The sequence below is a fragment of the Lissotriton helveticus genome, chromosome 4_1 (assembly GCF_964261635.1).
Source record: "Lissotriton helveticus chromosome 4_1, aLisHel1.1, whole genome shotgun sequence".
Classification (NCBI taxonomy): Eukaryota; Metazoa; Chordata; class Amphibia; order Caudata; family Salamandridae; genus Lissotriton; species Lissotriton helveticus.
The window spans coordinates 1,772,675,345-1,772,696,425 of record NC_136063.1 but is presented as its reverse complement, the minus strand read 5'-3'; positions in this window follow the sequence as shown (position 1 = coordinate 1,772,696,425).

The following is a 21,081-nucleotide window of genomic DNA, read 5'->3' as shown; positions in this document are numbered from 1 at the left end:
TTAGGTTCGGATCCGGTCCTGCGTACGTATGCAGAGTGTGTCCGATTCGAAAGCGCATGCGCAAAAGAATGGCCCAGTTAAAAAGGCGCATGCGCGAAAAAGGTAGTGTCTGCGTCTAGCGCTGGCGCTCTAAGAGAGCAAGGTGGATGCCTGCTGATAACGTATGCATGGAAAGAGCAAGTCCCGGTCTTAGTAGGGATCCTGGGCTGTTTCTAAACGGGTCAATCTCAAGGAATGAGAGAAGTTTCTTAGATATTTATATAAATATAGCCGTGAGATCTCTGAGATTAAGGGGGATGATTGTTATTCTGGCAAATAAACGTGGGGTTTCTTATTAGCAGGCATCCACCTTGCTCTCTTAGAGCGCCAGCACTAGACGCAGACACTACCTTTTTCGCGCGTGCGCCTTTTTACCTGGGCCATTCTTTCGCGCGTGCGCTTTCAAATCGGACATACCCTGCATACGTACGCAGGACCGGATCCGAACCTAAGGACTTTGTCCTTCTTTGGGCTGATTCCGTTTTCAATTAGGAGTCAATTAACAAATCTTCAGGTACTATAAAAAGGTTTTTTGGTTAGGATGACCCGACATATCGTCGGAGCCGCGTTGAGGGGAAGACAGCCTACCTGGCGGTGCTGTAACCGTGAGTTTGGTGGGGCAGAGTTGAAATATCCTTATCTCTGTTAAGAATCAGTATCTGAGATCCTAAAACTCAGTTCTTTAACATCCCACAGGTTTTTACATTGAGCAGAAAAAAGAACCCCCAATACCATGCTTCTGGCTCATGAGGCTATTAAGTCTTTATCCATAAGTAAGCAATGTATATGTAGAATATTGTGTGTTTCTCATTCCATTTTTTCATCCTATGGAATCCAATGGCGACTACCATCTATAATTAGTGTGTGTCTTTGTCTATGTGTATGTCCTTGTTCTCTTTTTTCATTTTTTACAGGGTTCCAGGACCTTATTTTTGGTTCGTCGTTACCCTCCTGTGTATTAACACAGTTTTATCTGAACACATTTATCCTAATATGATATTATGCTTCATGGTAATTTGTGTTCATTCACAGGTTCTGAATAACGCCAATTGGGCGCAACAGACTTTACTCATTCATTATAATACGGATAGGTACATTTCACCTTTATTTATTTTTTGTAGAGCACACTTTGACATCTACATTTTCCATGTGAGTAAGGTGAGGATAACTAGTGCATATCCTCGTCCTGAAGAAGGAGTCCTTGACTCCGAAACATGTTGACGCACTTTTGAGGTTGACATACCCTAACCAGTAAGAACAACCTCACCTGCACTTTTTTAATGATACCAGCCAAGGACTTAATAAAAAGATTTTGTTATTTTTCCCTATGAGCCAGGTATCTTTTAACCATCACTTTTTCACCTCACCACTCACACATATTCATTCCACACACACCAACACATAGTTCACCTTTAGTGCTCCTACGTAGTCGTGAGTCGTAGCACGCCGCATCCCGTAGAGGTTTGCGAAGACCCCGATGATGAAGCATGACACCAAGAGGCCTGTTGGTGTGTGAGGGGTATTCAAACAACACTGGTTGCTCCCCACCATTGTAGGGATCACCGACACCACTATAGTGGATTGCTTTTTTGTTTATACGTATTGCTAGGGGAGACAGAATCCACTTCTTCCTCTCCCTCCCCCCTCTTGTTATTTTCTTATTCTAGACAGCACGCAGCTCTGGGAGCCCCTCCCTATTTACTTGGACACCTATAGACATTCGCCACACACTACATTCAACACCTTTTAAGTAGTTCTCCTTACCAATATCCAAATGGAGGATGAACACGGCCTAACCTTCAGTGAGGATGATATTGACAGGATTTTGGCAGACGCGAACCCCTTTGAAGGACTTAGCACTAACGACCCAGGCCCAGCAGTGGGAGACAGGGACGAACTGACAAATCTACGGAAAGTCCAGATTAGGGCTGCCTTACATGGTCTTCTCATGAGGGAATATCTAAGGAAGAAGATGGCCCCTCAGGGCCTCATAGTAAAAAATTAACCATTCATTTTTCAGGAAGATCTTGTGTTCAAAAAAGCCTGGTCTCTGATATCCTGGCACTGTATCAGAGACTGGCTGGTACTGATAGTTCAGACAGCCAGTAGAAAATCCCAGGAATTAAAAGTTGAAATTCAAAGACTAGAGGTCCAACTAAAAGCATCCATTTCACCAGCAGACTTAAAGAAAGGGTTGGAAGTACTTAATAAACAAATGTCTGACTTTGAGGCTACTTAGAAACAAAGCAAATTTAACAAATTAAAGAAAGACAAAGACCGCTTTACTGCAGAGAGGGCTTACCCTTACACGAAAGCTGATTATGTGACTAATGGAAATATGAGCGACGCTGACAGCGTAAGCTCAGATGGTAGTTCTACTAGCACTAACTCAGGTGGTTTCCAGAACAGAAAACAACAAAGGGGTGGTTACCGACAGCAGAGAACCCAATTCCCACGTCAAAGAGGCTGGAGAGGCTTCCAGGGGCCACCGCAGTTAACCCCTTCCAAGGTCAGTATCAATTCCTGCAATTTCAATATGGCCCACCACCAATGGGACCAATGTACCCACAATGGGGAGAAGACCCCACTGGTTTACAACAAAACCAACAGCCTTTTTTATCGTGGGGCCCAGGACCCCGCAGAGGCAGGAACAGGAGGGGGAACCATGTCACCTGGCAGCCGGTGGTCGAAGCAGACCCCAGGGTCCACACTAGGAGTATGACAGCGAATCGAGCATCAACGAGCAAGAGAGGAACCTAGTCATCAACATATCTCCTTGGCCTGTAACAGACATGCAGAACCAAGTACTCAATAAAGGCTTAGGATATGTCCCCACTAACAAACCGGACACTTTTCGCTTACACAAAGAGATTCAGGATTTTGTAAGGACGATCAAGTTGAAAGCATTTTTTCAGAATCAAGAGCCTACCCAGGATCCTTCTGACACGGGTTTAAGGCCAAAGTCATCTTTTACGCCAATGGACCACCAACTTCCAGTTGAAGACCTGGATTTTGAGAAGGCCGTCATGCTTGAACTCAGTAAAATGAACCCCAACCAGAAAGTATTCCAGAATATGAGCAGACAGGAAAACGAAGCGATAAGAGAACTCTCGCTAAATAAACAACTCATCATAAAACCAGGAGACAAAGGCGGTGCAGTGGTAATTCAAACAACCACTGCATACGACCAGGAATGTAGAAGACTCCTTTCAGACAGGAGAAACTACCAGATTCTCGAAGAGGACCCGACAGAATCCTTACGTATACAAATAGGGGCGATGATTGACGAAGCCCTTGCCCATAACTGGCTCTCAAAAAAGGAGTCTGAGTTTCTGATACAGAGAAACCCTCGCAGACCCTATTTTTACACAATACCTAAGGTTCATAAAAGCCTACAAAGTCCACCTGGCCGTCCCATTGTGTCCGGTATTTCATCTATACTAGAACCATTATCAAAATTCGCTGATGCCTTCTTAAGGCCTCTGGTTCAGGCAACGGACACATGCCTAAGGGACACAAAAGCTGTCCTCCAACTATTACAAAACCAATCGTTCAACTCAGACTCACAATTTTTGCTGAGCCTCGATGTGGAGACCTTTACACCAGTCTCCCACATGATGAAACCCTCCTAATCATTGAGGAGGTGCTGCATTCCAACCAATGGAACTATCATACTCCAAGAGGAGTAGTAATGGAGTGCATTTCCTTAGCACTCACTAAGAACTTTTTTGAGTATGAGGGCACCCTGTACCTGCAACGTCACGGAACTAGTATGGGAAGCACATTCGCGCCAAGCTTGGCGGGTCTGTACGTGCACCATCTGTAAGCTACCAAGATCCTCCATCCCAGCAATCCATTTAGGAACAAAACCCATACCTGGCGGCGTTATATTGATGACGTCTTGGTTATCTGGGAAGGGGATGGTCAATCGATTACAGATTTCATGCAGTGGCTCAATACCCAAAATGCCTTTCTGAAATTCACCCACCAAATGTCTAATGAATCAATGGTGTTTCTGGATTTGAACATCTATCACGAGGCAAGATTTCTAAAAACAGAAACACATTTTAAACCCACAGCTAGGAATTGCCTCCTTAGGTACGACAGTTTCCATCCACGTCACCTAAGAGAAAATCTACCATTCGGTCAGTTCCTACGTCTACGCCGCAACTGTAGCGACGTGGTGAAATACAAATCCCAAGCCTAAGATCTGAGTGAAAAACTGAAACATAGAAGGTATCCGGATAGAGTCATCAAAAAAGCAATGAAAAGGGCTCGTAATAACAACCGGTAAGCACTTTTGGAAGATAACACTCCAAAAGAAAACACAGAAAATAGAACAGTCTGTGTTACAACATATAGCTCAATTTCCAACCAGGTCTCAAAGCTGGTCAACAAACATTGGCGTATTCTGACGAGTGGTACTCTGGACCTAGAAAAACCTCTATTTGCCCACAGGAGAGGAAGAAATCTTAAAGACATCCTGGTACACACTAGACCCCGAACCAATGTGATTCAACAAACTAGGTTACGAGGGCTACATGGACACCACCCATGAGGGAATTGCAATAGTTGCCACTTAACTTTTCGAAATAGCACCAAGTGGGAACAAAGAGCTTTTACGAATTGCAAAAGCAGGTATGTTGTCTACCTCATCACTTGCCCATGTGGCAAGGAATACGGGGCATGACAACACGAGCTGTGAAAACAAGAATAAACAAGCATAAAAGCAATGTAAGATGTAAAAAAGTGACAACCAAAATGGCAGCACATTTTTTGGAGGCCCAACACTGTGTAAATGAGATACACTTTACTGCGATTGAGCAACTTTCATCTGATGTAGGTCTTTTTGAAAAAGAACAGAGGTGGGTGTTCCGTCTGGGCACGGACACCACCGGCTTAAATGACTCCATTCCATGGAGCCAACTGCGATGATAGACTATATCTGCTGATACACACTCCTTGAGAAACAGTATTATGGCTCTACCCTCATAGTATCGAAAATGACCATGATTACCCACCAAAAAACCTCTTTTTCGTTTTTTTATTTTTTTAATATTTTTTTATTTTCTCAATTTTATCTTCATTGGTGTTTACTAAAAAAATAACCATCATCCCCCATACTTTGGTTATCAGAGATCCCACTGTGTGTGGCTTTACTTACATATGTACCTAATAAGAAACCCAACGTTTATTTGCCAGAATAACAATCATCCCCCTTAATCTCAGAGATCTCACGGCTATATTTATATAAATATCTAAGAAACTTATCTCATTCCTTGAGATTGACCCGTTTAGAAACAGCCCAGGATCCCTACTAAGACCGGGACTTTCTCTTTCCATGCATACGTTATCAGCAGGCATCCACCTTGCTCTCTTAGAGCGCCAGCGCTAGACACTACCTTTTTCGCGCATGCGCCTTTTTAACTGGGCCATTTTTTCGCGCATGTGCTTTTGAATCGGACACACCCTGCATACGTACGCAGGACCGGATCCGAACCTAAGGACTATCTCATTCTTTGGGCTGATTCCGTTTTCAATTAGGAGTCAATTAACAAATCTTCAGGTACTATAAAAGGGTTTTTTGGTTAGGATGACCTGACATATCGTCGGAGCCGCGTTGAGGGGAAGACAGCCTACCTGGCCGTGCTGTAACCGTGAGTTTGGTGGGGCAGAGTTGAAATATCCTTATCTCTGTTAAGAATCAGCATCTGAGATCCTAAAAATCAGTCCCTTTAACATCCCACAGGTTGCTACATTGAGCAGAAAAAAGAACCCCCAATACCACGCTTCTGGCTCATGAGGCTACCGATATGCTCTCTTCATGGCATTTACCACCCACCAGGGGACAACCTTACCTTCTCGCAACAAATCATGGATCTAATCACAACCAATTCAGGGCGACAACTCACACAAATATACCTTGGTGACTTCAACCTCCACTGGAACGATCATAATGACGCGGTGGTAAATAGTCTTAAAAACTTCCTTGACGCCTTGGACCTCACCCAAATATGCAACAGCCCGACCCACGAGAAAGGCTCTATCATTGACCTTATCATCTCCAAAGAGGACGCTATCCAACTCGAATCTATCCAACCCTGTGACTGGTCAGATCATCATATTGTCACATTCTTCATCAATGAAAAACTCAAATTTAACCCGGTTCAATCCTGCAAGCCCAAAGTCTGGAAAAGAGACCTAAAGAAACTCAACCCAAACTCTCTTCCCCCCAACAGCTGCAACCTCTTACTTCCTCCTTCTGGCGTTACGGATGTCCAATCCTTGACGGATCACTATCTCAACGCTATGACCTCTATAGTTAATGAAAATGCACCTATGCAGTTAAAAAGAGCCTCCACAAAAATGTCCAATCCTTGGTACGATGGGAGCCTCAATGACGATAGACGGGCCGTGCGAATGGCAGAGCGCACCTGGAGATCAGCTCCCTCCGCACTGCACTTAAAAACGCTGAAGAAAAAGAGAAATGCCTACTTCAGGAAAATAAAACGCTCAAAATCAGATTTCTTCAGCCGTCAGCTGGACCAAGCCAAAAATCGTCCGAGAAAGCTGTTTGAACTAATCAGAACACAATCCAAGGAACAACCCCAACCACTCAGTACTTTGGGGGAAGCACCCTCCTGTGAAGACTTCGCCTCTTTCTTTAGCCAAAAAACCAACAACATAAAGAACGATCTCCTCATTGACGTAAGTCTCTACCCCAAACGCCATTACACAGAACCAACTGAACCAAAAAACAACGCCACATGGTCGTCCTTTGTCACCTATTCGGAAGAAGAAATCGGTAGACTTCTCAGCACTGTGAAACCAGCCAATCACCTCACGGACCCCCTTCCTGCCAGCGCCGTCAAAGACCTTACCCAGTCGCTCCTCCCACTCTGGACTAAAATTATCAACAGTTCACTTCAACAAGGGACCATCCCCGACTCCCTCAAAATTGGTCAAGTCACACCTCTACTAAAGAAACCTACAGCCGACCCCTCTGATCTAAATAATTACTGTCCCATTACCAATATTCCGACTCTTGCCAAATTGTTGGAAAAATGCGCACTATTACAATTGACTGAACACATTAATCAGTTTGATCTACTCAACACTCATCAATCAGGCTTCAGAGCAGATCACAGTACAGAAACTGCTATGACTCACATAATTGATGACGCCCTTCAAATCCTAGATCAAAACGATACCTGCCTCCTTATCCTTCTTGATCTCTCTTCTGCATTCGACACCGTCAAACATGAGAACTTATTGGATCTATTAAACACAAGAATGGGTATATCTGGAACTGTGCTCAAGTGGTTCACTTCCTTTCTACACAACAGATCGCAGAAATTCAAGAGTAACAACTTGATGTCTTCGCCATTACCTGTATCGCTAGGCGTCCCACAAGGATCCTCCCTATCCCCAACTTTGTTTAACCTAGTTATGGAACCTCTCACCACCTTGCTACAAGCATCCAATGTTCACTTCCACATGTACGCCGATGACACCCAACTTTATCTCAAATTACAATCACCCAAAGACATTATGCTTTTAAACTCAACGATCAGAAGCACCCAATCCCTGGCTGGCCGCTAATCATCTCAAACTCAATGCTCTCAAAACAGAGTTCCTCCTGATCTCACCTCCTGCGAAGCTCACTACCGCTCAAATCTGGCTTAAACACCTAACCGCACTCAATGTTCATCCCACAATCGTGGACTCAGCAAAATCTCTAGGCATAACTCTGGACACCAACCTCAACATGCAGGAACACATCAACAAAGCAACTAAGGGTGCGAACTACCAGATTAATACCTTAAGGAAACTCAAACCCTTCCTTCCAGCCAAAGATTTTCAAACTGCGGTACAAGCACTAGTCATCCCTCGAATAGATTATGGCAGCATCGCCCTCTGCGGTCTCCCCCTAACTACTACGGCACCCATAAGAGCTTCTCTAAACGCCGCAGCGAGACTCATCACTGGATCTAAAAAACACTCACACATTTCCCCTGACCTGAAAGCCCTGAACTGGCTGCCTTTTGAAGCCAGAATACATCTGAAAATAGCCTGCTTGACGCACAAGGCTGTCCACCTGAGCTCACCCGGATACCTCGCCCAGAAGCTGACGATTTCTGGAGGATCTAGAAACACCAGAGGCACAAACAATCTCTTGCTAAAGCCCCAAAGATTCCGCAAGGAAAAAACCTATAAACGCTCCTTCTCAGGAATGGCACCCAGGATCTGGAACGCACTCCCCCCTGAAACCAGGCTCATCTCCTCTTCCATACATTTTAAGAAAGAAGTAAAAGCTATCCTCATGGCTAAATACACTTGAATTATTACTGGGGATGATATTTACAGACACTGTACCATTCAGTCCTACTGATCTTTTTGCATTTTTGTATGACTCGTGTTATTGACCTACTTGAGTGTTTACGCTACCACGTATTTGTACTTGTATCCTTATTGATGTATCTGTCTGACTATGCTCCCGCATGTACCTTCCTCACCCCAATTGTTAGTTACTCACAGGTCGTTCTTTTCGTCTGTAAAGCGCTCTGATATCTGCAAAGATCTTGTTCGCGCTATATAAAACTTTCAAAATCAAATCAAAATAAATAAGTAAGCAATGTATATGTAGAATATTGTGTGTTTCTCATTCCATTTTTTCATCCTATGGAATCCAATGGCGACTACCATCTATAATTAGTGTGTGTCTTTGTCTATGTGTATGTCCTTGTTCTCTTTTTTCATTTTTTACAGGGTTCCTGGACCTTATTTTTGGTTCGTCGTTACCCTCCTGTGTATTAACACAGTTTTTTCTGAACACATTTATCCTAATATGATATTATGCTTCATGGTAATTTTTGTTCATTCACAGGTTCTGAATAACGCCAATTGGGCGCAACGGACTTTACTTATTCATTATAATACGGATAGGTACATTTCACCTTTATTTATTTTTTGTAGAGCACACTTTGACATCTACATTTTCCATGTGAGTAAGGTGAGGATAACTAGTGCATATCCTCGTCCTGAAGAAGGAGTCCTTGACTCCGAAACATGTTGACGCACTTTTGAGGTTGACATACCCTAACCAGTAAGAACAACCTCACCTGCACTTTTTTAATGATACCAGCCGAGGACTTAATAAAAACATTTTGTTATTTTTCCCTATGAGCCAGGTATCTTTTAACCATCACTTTTTCACCTCACCACTCACACATATTCATTCCACACACACCAACACATAGTTCACCTTCAGTGCTCCTACGTAGTCGTGAGTCGTAGCACGCCGCATCCCGTAGAGGTTTGCGAAGACCCCGATGATGAAGCATGACACCAAGGGACCTGTTGGTGTGTGAGGGGTATTCAAACAACACTGGTTGCTCCTTACCATTGTAGGGATCACCAACACCACTATAGTGGATTCCTTTTTGTTTATACGTCAAATACAAGCAAACATAATTAACAACAACACACACAGTCATAATGATTGAAGAGAAAAATGGAATTAAATGAAATGATGATGGTCTTCCACTTGGTCCTTCCTTGGTCTGTCCTTCAGTCAATCTGGGGTACCTGCCTGGCGGATGCGGTTTGGTAAGGTAAGTGTGAGTCTTTTTTCCCAATGTAGCATAGGATAAAGGCCGGCCTGTAAGTGTAGATGTAAAACAAAAAGGATATTGAACAGTCAAGGAGAAAAGTAAAGTTAAACTGCATAAATGAAGGAGTACAAAAATAAAACTTTCAAAGGCAGCATGGCTAAATCATGTCTACTCTGTTTCCAGTAGTAACCTACAACAACATGAAAAGCAAAACCCGCCCAACCTCCACTTAGCTAATCTGTGCAGAATGTGTGTTCTTGGTGTTGTTGTTGGCTTTGGCTACTGTGAGCCCACCGCACTAAACTCAGGCTCTGAAGTTGAACTTGAAGCCGGCTGCCCTGCAGTACTTGTTATGCCCTGGAGTAGCAAGCCTCTAATTCCTGGCCGTTCTTTTTCTAAGCTCCTGGCTTCCACAGCTATCCAAGTTTTGTAATTGGCAATATCCCGTCTAAAAAAGGAATGAAAGTGTAATGGTTTGTACAATGGATCCAGAATTGTGGCACAAATGTAATGGTTGGATGACACAATGCCTCTTTGCACCTTTGTATTTTCATATGAGCAAAGGGTTAAGCTCACCACCAACTCATAAAATTATTTTTTTCCTACACACCTGCGTATATTGCAGACACCCCTTCAGCTGTTCGTGTAGCGTGCAACAATGGGATAGCTTGGCCCATAGTACAGTCCCCCTTGCCTACTTCACGTGTGATATTCTCGAAAAACAAGTGAACACAGTGTTAACAGAATATCTAGAGTCTAATAACATCTTAGACCCCACCCAGACCGGCTTCCGCCCCCTTCACGGGACCGAATCCGCTCTTGTCGCCGTGACGGAAGAGGCCATGAATATCCTGGACAACGGAGGCTCCGCTGCCATCATCCTCCTTGATCTAAGTGCTGCCTTCGACACGGTGAACCACATCATCCTATTGCACAGACTCAGCAGTAAGGGAATCTCGGGCATGGCAATCACCTGGCTTAAATCCTTCCTAGCCAACAGCTCCTTCCAGGTCTTTGAGGGCAACAACAAATCTCCCAGCAAGCTCCTTGGCTGCAGCGTACCGCAGGGCTCTTCCCTGAGCCCCACGTTATTTAATATATACATGAGCCCCCTAGATGAGATCGTCCGCCCTTTTGGTGTAAAAATCATCACTTATGCAGACGACACTCAGTTAGTGGTGGCTCGCAACCTCTCACAAAACGCCCCAATGACCTTAAGAACTGTTCGGAAGCAGTCCACGAGTGGATGACATCTTCCTGCCTCAAGTTGAATTCTATTATCACGTTGAATGATCCTCAGCTGCTTCCAGACTTTAAAAGAGTGGCTGAAATGTGTGCCGATTCTTCTTCAGGTGGTCAGTAAGTTGCTGACTCAGTCTTCATTTTTCAAAAAGTCTTGAATAAAGATGTTAATGCAGTGCACCAAATACAGGACCCTGAAATAGCCATCATCGGCCATGGCCTTAACTATATTACTGTCAATGTCCTGGCAACAAAACCAATGTTAAACCCTCTTCATCGCTGCCATTCAAAGACTTTGCTGTCAAAGTCTTCCAAAATGTTTGCAGCAGTATGAGATTTCTCCATGGCCAACATGACTACAGTTGCATGTTTCGGAACGGCATTAAAAATCTCAGCAGTATCAACAACACTTGCTGCAGATATCCTATCTCTAACCCCCACAAAAAAGATCCAGTGTGCAGTGATGCACATGTAATCAGTGGATTTGCAACTGGTCCACATGTCTGTTGGCAGGTGAATAGTATGAACAGCACTCTGCTGCAAAGCTTGTCCAAGCAATTCCAGCACGTTGTGATGCAGTGCTGGAACAGCAGCTCTGGTGAAATGGGACCAGCTGGGAACCTTCCATTTCAGGCAGATGGCGGCCACAAATTCAAGAAAACCAACGCCTTCCACAAAAAAAGAGAGGAAGTCCAGTGCTAACATGTTAGCCAGCTTCGCATTGTACAAACGTGCCATTGGGTAGTTGCGTTCGTAATGCCCCTCTGACCTAAACATGCTGCAAATCGTTTTGGTACTCTCTTGCCTGAGACCCCTTGGTGTCTCAGTCTGATTCTTGTGCAATTGCGATGGTACTGATGATGTGGGCAGTACCTCTGCACTGCTGGGGACAGGGCTGGTTTGTGTAACAGAGAAAATGTCTCCCTCTTGTTCACCTTCCACCATGATTGGATCTTCTTGATCATCCCTTTCACCAACACGTACAGTTTTGTGGCCGCTATGGTGCGCCTCCCACTGGATCAAAAAGTGTTTTCTAAGATGGGTTGTTTGGCCTCTGGTTCCATAGTTTGTACCAAGCTTACCCCAACTAACACCTTGTCGATAAATGGAGCATAACGCAATGTTCACCTCCTTCCTCCTAACCAAAAAGAAGTCCCAAAGTGGGGAGGTCAACTTTCTGGCACTGCTGGTGCCACTTGCAATGCCGGATGAACTGGTAGGTGGGCGTGAAGTTTGATTCTCTGCAGTACCTACTTCTACTGAGGTGATTGTGGGGGATGTAGGTTGCTGCCGGCGAAATATGAAAGCTGGAGGTGGTGTTGGTGGTATCATCTGTGTTGGTTGTTTCCATGCCACATCCCTCATAGCAATTTGGGATGGGGTAATCTCGAGCACCACTGGGCCAGACTAATGTCCATAATGACTGGCTCATCATCATCAACCTCCTCTTCTACATCTACCTTCATTACTCCAAGGCTCTCTGGAACCTTCCTTTTCATTAGCCTTGTCTCGTGGGCATGGCATGTCTCCAACTCAGACTGAGGTGGGATCCAAGTGGTGTCTAGATCATCAGAAGGGGGGCTTGGAGAAGGAGTTGATGGACTAACCCTTCTTTTCCTTGCTGGGGATCTGGAAGACAATGGATCTTCTGAAAGAGTAGCTTGCTCTTCTTCTTTCACAGCAAGAAGTTTGATCTCCGGAACTGCCCCTACTTCGGGAGGAACAACTACTATTAGGGGTGGTTGCGGCTGTTGCCCACTTATCTGAGTTTTCCGCATTGATTGGGTACCCATTTTCGATAACAATAATTCAATTTCAACATCACTGCTCATCAGCGTTGGACTCATGATTAGACTGGCTGCCTCTGTGACAGACATCGACTTCGGCCTAGGTTGGTGAGGTGGGTCCACTGATGCAGGGGTGCTGTTCCCAGCTTGTTTCCCAGACACCACTGCTGCAGGTGCAATTTTTGGTTTCCCTAAAAAGGTCTTGGGCAACAGACCCGTCTTGGTAAGTGGCAGTGCCTTCTTCGCACTGGCAACTTTCTTGGTACTGGACCTGGTACCTTTCTTTGGGGCCATCTTGAAGATGTCAGCAGCACGCAGTGGCACACATTCAAGAGATGTCTGTGGTCACATGTCACTTGATATCATGAGCAGCAGGACTTCTGTCTGGCAGTACAATGGGTAATGTTTTCTGCTCCTCTTTTGTGCACCTAAAAGCAGAGAAGCAAGAATAGCATCAGTGAAACATGGCATTCATTGGTGTGGTTCAATTACTACTAGCACAAACAATCAAATATAATATATAACTCAATGTGTGGTCACACTTGTTAGTGTTATTAATATTATTAAATGTATTACCTCAGTTATTAAAAAAAGTAACAATATAGTGTAGCCATTTGTGAGACTTGGACAACAACAAGGGCTTTCATGGTTGTTGTACTAGTTTACAGTAGACTCGGGAAGGATAGGAAAGAAGAAAAACAACAAATAAAATACAAATTTAACGGGCCTGGTTTGGCATTGTGCCTCACGTGGGATTCAGCATTCAGGAAGCTACAGCTGACAATGGATAGAAGCAATATGACAAGAGGAACAAAGGAAAGACATGCAGGCCTAATGCAGAAGCACACTCCCTGCCCCTTCACAAAATGGCTGACATCCACATGGCCAGGTCACAACAACAAGAAAGGGGAGACAGACAATGCAGGCTTATCGCAAAAGCACACTGGCTGCCTTTAGAAAATGGCCGTCATCCACATGGCCAGGCCACAACAACAAGAAAGGGAAGACAGACAATGCAGGTCTATGGCAAAAGCACACTGGCTGCCTTCACAAAATGGCCACCTGCCACAAGTCCAGGCTACCACAACAAGAAGCAATAAGCCCAGAGGAACAAAGGAAAGAAGACATGCAGGTCTATGGAAAAAGCATACTAACTACCACCACAAAAAAATAGCCACCAGCCACATGGTCACTCACAACAACAAGCAGAAGACCTGGAAAACAATGAACTCAAGCAGGCCTATTTGGACACAGACTTAAAAAAATGGCCCCTGGCCGCACGGGGAGGCTCAGCCAAGGCAAATGCTGGCCCACTATTACAAACAAACTCACACACTGGCCCGACAAAGGAGGTATGCTAAACAACACAGCTTTAAGGCAAAAATGCCAAAAACAAAAATCCACAGGGCTAAAAAAGGTTCGCAAGTTACAACAACCACACACATCTAACAAAGACATGTATTTAACACACAAGAAAAAAAGTGAAATACCAAAAAAATACCACATTTTGCATTTCAATCCAATGCCATCCACGCCCTAAATTATGTTTCAATTCAACAGACACCCCAGAAAGAGTTGTTTAATGTACCTATGAGTAGCTCTGGGCCTACTGTCTGAAAGACCTATTGGTAGACTACTGAGCTAGTGAATTAAAAACATATTGCAAATTGATTTCAAAAGTTAGAGAACATGTAGCGACTGTGAAACATGTTTCTTTTATTAAAAGAAGAAAAATGACTTACTATAGGCCACACACCACAATAAATTAAAAAATATATGAAAAGTACAACAATATGTAGGTACAATGCCCCAATCAAATAAACAACACCAATTTTTAAACTTACTTGTGAAATCTCATATTCAAAAGTCCTCAAATCCAATGATACATGATGCAGCAGACACAGAGAGGGATCCTTCCAGCTCCAAATCCAAATGAAAAGTGAACAGGAGATGGGCAAAACACTGGGAGGAGCCTGCTGGACAGGAACAGGAAGTTGGAGACTCTAGGGCACTTCCTCCCTCTTAAAAAAAAGTACAAATGAAAAAGGACTCCTTGCACAAAAAAGTACAGCGAAATGTAAATCTAAGGAGTTTGTTTTTAATACAAATCATCATTTCAAGAAGGTTTTGATGCTGCTCGGGAGAGAACATTCTCCAGATTTCATATTCTGTGTGTTCGGAATCACAATCTTCACGAAATTTTCACCGGAAGTCTGATGGTGCACCCGAACGAAGTGTTTGCGATTGCAAACTCTCGCAGGTCCATGTGGCCACCTAGCAAATCTCTTGGCATTCGCCAACGGATGGGAAATCTTGTAGGTAATTGCAGGTTTCAGTAAGTTGTTCCTGTGAGCGTGAAAATGTATTTTGGGCACATGAACACAAAAAGAACTCCGCTCTGTTGCGGAGTGCGGAGTTTCCCAGCAACTACGCATTCTACGCAGAGTTTCAAAAAATCCGCAAACTCTGTGAACAAAGCGGAGTTTTACGCCCAGGGTTAGTTAACAGTGTACTATAGCCACAAGTACCTTAAAGATAAGATAATGTGCTCTAGTTGCGCTTACCATACCCCCATTTCTATTTTGCTCAACTGCAGGCAGTGAATGTTTGGAGGCAAATCTTTCCACACCAAAAGATTAGGAGCAGGTTTCCAAATATTTTCAAATTTTATAAATTTACAAAACTCTTAATTACCTTCATTCAGGACAGACTCCTGAAATAATCAAACTTGAAACTCTCAACCCTTTAGAAAACACTACCAGAGGCATTTCAATATAAGAATAAGATCTCTCTGAAGAGATTTTTTAAGTGTAGCTACTGATAGCTTTATCTTTTGTCAGGGCCACTTATCACAACAACACAAGACACAGCATACTCTCACAGATTAATACTTGTTTGTTTGGTTCATGTGGTTTAAGACTTTAACTAAAAGGTTTGCCTATCAGCATTGTTGTCAACCCACTGCATATCACAGGTAGGTGCTGTGATATGTGACCCTTGAATATGTTCTGACCACCTGCTCTTTCAATGTTTAGAGAACATCAAAGTGGGTCAGAGGTAATAACAATCCAGGAGGGTTGCACAAAGAGGGCTGCATAGTTTCCAACCTCACTATATCCAGCTTCAACTATCCCGCAGCTTGTGCTGCCTTCAGAACCTTCGCTTTCATGACCATGCCAAAATGTCTGCTAGACGTGTGCTTCTTGTGACTGCCACTTCAGCACAAATGATTAGCAACCCTATTCAAAGCCCTTTACAACACTCTCCGCCTTCAGATCTTATTCACCAATCTACCCCTGCTCTTTATACCATCGCAGCTCATGTTCACCTGCCTCCACTTGTTCTTTTTTATCCATCTACTGAAGATACTGTTTTTTTTTTCTCCTCCCCTTTTGCACCTGCTTTCCCATAGCTTTTACCTCATCCATTCTCAGATACTCTAGTCCTGATTCTTCTGCCAATTTCATCCAGGTTATTTCCACTCACATCCCCAGATCCACTAGCTCTGATTCTTTTACCAATTTCCTCCACATTGTTTACACTTGCTTCTCTCAGATCCTTTACCTAAAAATAATTGCCCCACTCCTTTTCACTCATCTCTTCGCTGTACTTTCTGTGAATATCTCCATGATCACCACTAACTTCTCCCACATGTCTCCAACACCTTCTCTCATTTCCTCTCATTCCTTTTCCACCTTATTCACTACTGCACAATGTTTTCAAATAATGTTAATTAAGCAAAAATGTTACATAGTGGCTTGAAAGCTCACATATAGGGTGAAGACAGCTAGGGACAAGCGCAACTTCCTTTGTTTCCTATTGACTGGCTATAGTTCATGGTGCTCCCTAAGCTACTCTGCTCACATATTGGAAATGGGTAATCACAACGGGGTCATAGACTTTTGCCTCCTGAAAAAGCACAGCTTTTGACCAACATCGACAGGGGCCACATTAATACCAACATTTCCAGCATAGCGTGCAGCCCTGCTTTGCATCTCTGCCAACAGTGTATCAAAAGTTTAAAGGATTTGAATGAGCAAGAAATTGTTAGCATCTCTAGCTCTGCTTTAAATTACTTTATAAAACTAGACTTGGCGGTATCTGTAGGTGTGTGTTGTCTGTGAGAGGACTCTAGTAGAACTATTGCTCATACTACATTAACTCCATGAGCTGGATGCTTTCACTGCTTCTACCGGTGCGGTTCGTGTCATGTAGGTAAGGAAAATCTTCAAGAAGGCTGTCTCCTATGTCACTTTTGTACCAGATGACAGATTTTTCCACCCTCACTCATGCGCATTTCTTAAGCAAATGAGCCGCATTAACCCAGGATGCCTTTGATAAGGCACTGGCTGGAAGCCCTCCTGAGAAGGGGATAACATCCAGAGAGCTGATAACTTAATATCAAGTTTGATGATTGAGGCTGTGGACTCCCTGATACCGCTGAAACAATGTAAAAGTGGGCAGGCAACTACCTCTGCGAAGTGGTTCCCGGGAGAACTGGTGCAATGAAATCCAGCTGTAAGCAACAGAAATATTTAGAGGCTCTGAAGCTCTACCATCGTCAGATCAGGTGAGTGCAGAGGGAATACTATACAGGGCAAATTGAGCTCAGTTAATATTCTACTAAGACCATCTTTCAGGTCGTGAAACAACTATCCTCTATGGAACGGGTGACAGCTGCGCTCTCTGCTTCTACGGATTATTGTAATAACGTCGCTGACTATTTAATTGATAAGATTGATAATAAATATGCCACCTTTCCAGGAAGTAGTAGGAGTCATGTTCCCGTGCCTGATATGGAGACACCTTGGATCAAGGATACATTTGCCCTCTGTCCTCTGGTGGAAAATGAGGTCCTTGGGCTGATGGAGGCTGTGAAATCTGGGTCACCTCTGGACCCGGCCCCTCCAGAATTTCTGCAACTAGGGAAGAAAATTATTGCCCCTGTTCTCACCTTGCTACTGAACCTGTATTTTAGCATGGGGCAGGTCCCAAGTAACTGAAAACATGCCATGGTGGTCCCACTGTTGAAGAAACCTTAATTGGACCCCGCTCTCCCTGAAAATGTAAGACCCATATCTCTACTCCCCTATGTAGCAAAAATTGCAGAGAAACATCTGAATGGTCAACACTCAAGGTTTTTGGAAGAGAGGCGGGTTCTTCATGATACCCAGTACGGCTTTAGGCCTATGCATAGTATGGTGTCTGCTCTCCTCCTGGCAGCCGAAGTGCTGAGGATTGCGGCAGATGAAGGCAGGACCACTGCCTTGATTTTGCTTAACGTAAGTGCTGCGTTTGACACAGTGTCCCACAGCCTCCTGCTTGAGATGTTACAGGAGGCTGAGTCAGGGGTATCATGTGGATTTGGTTGAGGAACTTTCTGGAGAATAGATCCTTCCAGGTCCTGCAACACCCTTTTAGCTCCAGAGTCTGTACTCTGAACCAGGGGGTGTCGCAGGGATCAGCTCTCAGTCCCACCCTGTTTAACATTTATATGCCCCTGCTTGCAAATATTATTCAGCGACATGGAATTAAACTGGTGTCATACGCTGATGACACTCAGCTGCTTGTGACCCTGGAACAAAAGGAATTTGGAAGGGCTGCTGAATTCACAACTTGACTGGGGTAGATTATGGACTGGATGAGACTGAGTTGCCTCCATCTGAATACAGGGAAGACAGAGGTGATGGGTGTTGGAAAACAGCCCTCCCTCTGGTCGCAGCAATGGTGGCCGGAGGAACTAGGAGCTAGTCCAGTACCGAAAGCCAAGGTGAAAAATTTGGGAGTGTGGTTCGATGAAAATCTCTACTTCTCTGAGCAAATTTCTGCTGTGGCCGGAACAGGGTTTCGGTATTCTTAAAATGCTACAAAAGATTCTGGACCTCCTCCCCCTGGATGCTAAAAGAACTATTGTACAGGCTCTGGTCACATCTCACCTTGATTATTGCAATATTCTGTATCTAGGGGTAACTGCAAAAAACCTGAACATCTTGCAGAAGGTCCAAAATGCTGCAGCCCGGCTTATCTTGAATATCCCGAGGAGGGCCTCGGTGGAAGAAGCTTTGAAGAAACTGCATTGGCTCCCAATCCAGGCCAGAGTCACCTTTAAGGCCTTATGCTTCAGTCATAAGATCCTTAGGAAAAGGGGGCGCGTTTTCTACTCCCCCTTCTGAAGGTCTACCAGCCCGCCCGCAATTTGAGATCATTCGGTAGTGCTAGAATGACCGTGCCCAGGGTGTGGAAGGCTCGGGCTGGCGGAAGATCCTTTGGTTTCCTGGCAGCCAAGGCATGGAATGAGCTCCCTGTGGATCTGAGGACATCTGAGTCAGAGTCTATGTACCGTAAGAAACTGAAAACCTGGCTCTTCTGTCACCCTTCGGGAGGTCTAAAGTAACTCGGTGCCTTCTCTGTTTGGAGTTCTTCGTAGGAAGTTGGTTAGCATGGGAGGGTTTCTGGGTTTCATTGATGTCCTAGCGCGGGGACACTGTTTGGGGTAACCATAGCGCTTTACAAGCTTCCTAACAACAATAATAATAATAATAATAATGATAATGATAATAATAAGCATTCATCCATCCATCAACCTAAAAACAAGCGTTCATTTATTTATTTATTTTTACCATTTATTAAGCGCACTGTTACCGGGCAGGTGTCCTGGCGCTGAAATGATATGCTTTCTCCATACGATGTTAGTCCCTATAGATTAAAAAGCCATGTTTTAATGTCATTAGGTCAGTGCTTTGTTTTAGGGGGAGGGGCATTTTATTCCAGATTCCAGCTGCTCCGGAGATAAAACTGCGACCTCCCCATCGAGCTTTCCTAATACGATCAGTCTTGACAAGCCATTTGTTGGATGATCTTAAATGTCGGCCTGGCTTGTACAGCTGGAAGTGTTGTTGAAGGAAAGACGGACCTAGTCCATTCACTGCCTTGAACACTATGCACAGTGCTTTGAACATCATACGTTTCCGTACTGGGAGCCAGTGCAATTTGCTCAGTTCCCCAGAGACGGAGGCAAACTTGGGTAGACCCGTAATTAAGCGGACAGCAGCATTTTGCAGCGTCTGTAGCTTGTTCAAGATCCCTTGCTGTGCTTGTAAATACAGACTATTGCAGTAATCGAGGCGTGACAGCACTAATGCTGTCACGACAGTTTTCCTACTGCTAATGGAGAGAAAGGGGAGAATTTTCCTTATTGTTTTTATTATCCAGTGGACCGAGGATGAGAGGGCATTGACTTGTGCTTTAAAAGTAAGTTGGTTGTCAATGAGTAACCCTAGATTTTTTACTGTCGTGGCAGGTATGGGAGGTTCTCCCATTTCTTGAGGCCACCAGTTGGGGGTCCATAAGTTGGTCTCATTGCCAAAGAGAAGAACCTCTGTTTTCGAGGAGTTCAATTTAAGGCAATTCCTAGCCATCCATGAGCTTACTGCAATCATACAGTCCTGAAATCTTGCTGCTGTTCCCTCCTCTCGACCCGGGAGCAGAGATACCACAATTTGTGTATCATCTGCATATGATGTCAGTTCAAAGCCAAATGACCGAATCACCGGGGCTAGGGAGGAAATGTATATATTAAAAAGGGTAGGGCTCAGGGAGGAGCCCTGAGGAACCCCTCCTGGGAGTGTAAAAGGAGTGGATTCAAAATCTCCCAGGGCTACCACCTGAACCCTGTCCGAGAGGAAAGATTTCAACAAGCTCAGCGCGACTCCCCGCATTCCGCAGCCCTCAAGGCGGTCCACCAAAATACTATGGTGGACCGTATCGAAGGCCGCGGACAAATCGAGAAGCACCAAGACTGCCCGTCCGCCCACATCCATCACCTTCCTAATTTCTTCAGTGGACTTAATGAGGGCAGTCTCAGTGCTGTGGCCCTCCCTAAATCCATGTTGCGCCATGTCAAGCCCCTGAGAGGATCTGAGGAAATCACAGAGCTGAGCATTCATGGCCCTCTCAATAAGCTTGGCTGGCAATGGAAGTCTAGCTATGGGCCGGTAACTATTGGGATCTGAGATGTCCAAAGTTGATTTTTTAAACAAAGGTGCGATGGAGACTTGCTTCCAACACAATGGATATTCTCCTCCTTTAAACATCGTGTTAAAGACTTCAGTCAGCATAACTGAGATGGGAGTGGCTGCAAGTTGAGCCACAGCAGCTGGACAGGGATCGTGGGGTGAGCCTGATTTAGTTTTTAGTAATAAATTTGTAATTTCTTCTACTTTTACTGGGCTGAACTCCACGAATTCCGAGGGCTGTGAGTTCTTTTGTATGGATTTGTGGGTTCTTTCACTGAGAGTGAGCCTCACTTGATGTTCCAGGGCGGCGAATATTTGCTCTACCTTTCCCAAGAAGAATTTAGCAAGAGTCTCGCATAGCTCCAAACTAGGGGGAATAGTGAC